This window comes from Bombina bombina, chromosome 5 (assembly GCF_027579735.1).
Source record: "Bombina bombina isolate aBomBom1 chromosome 5, aBomBom1.pri, whole genome shotgun sequence".
NCBI classification, from domain to species: Eukaryota; Metazoa; Chordata; class Amphibia; order Anura; family Bombinatoridae; genus Bombina; species Bombina bombina.
In genome coordinates, this window is record NC_069503.1 from 292,366,267 (window position 1) to 292,367,288 (window position 1,022).

The 1,022-nt window shown below is 39.7% G+C and overlaps 1 pseudogene; it reads left to right on the forward strand.

The window, feature by feature from the left end:
• The first annotated feature begins 525 nt into the window (after positions 1-525).
• On the forward strand, positions 526-642 carry LOC128661780 (uncharacterized; annotated as a pseudogene).
• Positions 643-1,022: the final 380 nt, after the last annotated feature.

The following is a 1,022-nucleotide window of genomic DNA, read 5'->3' on the forward strand; positions in this document are numbered from 1 at the left end:
TTAGGGTTGCAACTTTTAGAAAAAATCCAAGTAGAAAGGGCTCATAGAACAGGATCAGTCAGGAGTTCCCAAGAAGGCACACCGAGCCCTAGGATGGTAGTAATAAAGTATCTAAACTTTCAACATAAGATACAGATAATGAGACATTACAGGAAAATTCAGGGGTTCAAGATAGGCATGAAATCTGTCTTTCTGTTTCAGGATTTCTCATCTGAGACTTCCTCAAAGAGAAAGGCAATGGCACCCTATTGCACTTGCCTAATTAAGGCGGGATTTAAGGCAAATATGAGGTACCCAGCCAAAATCGTAATTTTTAATGCAGAGGGGAATGCCACGGTATTAAATACTGCAACAAAGGCCAAAAAATACTGTACAGAAAAGGGTGTTGAGATGTGATGTATCAAATAGCAATGTTTCTATATATTTACTTTTGTCCAGACTATTTAGACTAGTGATGTTGTTGGATGTCCCTGTTGTTAAAATTTTTGATCAAACGATATGTGTTTTTTTTTTTCTCCAGCTCATGTCTACCGCCATACTGCCTTGATACACCCGATCCCGTTAGATCTCGGAGTGAAGCAGGGATGGGCCTGGTCAGTACCTTGAAGGGAGACCGCCTGGGAGCACCAGGTGTGGTAGGCATGCCCCCCGTGCTGGTGGGCGGTTTGATCCTTATAACCTGGCAGAGAGGTGGGAAGTCAATTCTTTTTTTTTTATGGTTTTAAAATAAATATTATATGTTAAAGTGTGTGTCATGGAATGTTGGAGGTGTCACCTCCCCTATTAAAAGAAAGAATGTTTAAAAATGCTTAAAAGATGTAGAAATATGCAAGTTGAAAACCAACTGGATTGCTGAAATTATTGCAACTCCCTGTAGCAGCAGGAAGTGTGGAGTGGCCATAATGTTTAACAGGAATTTGTCTTATCAGATTAAAAATCAGGTGTTAGACCCAAAAGGGAGATATATGATTATTCAAGCTGAAATTAACAAGAGACAGTGGACGTTTTGCAACATATATGGC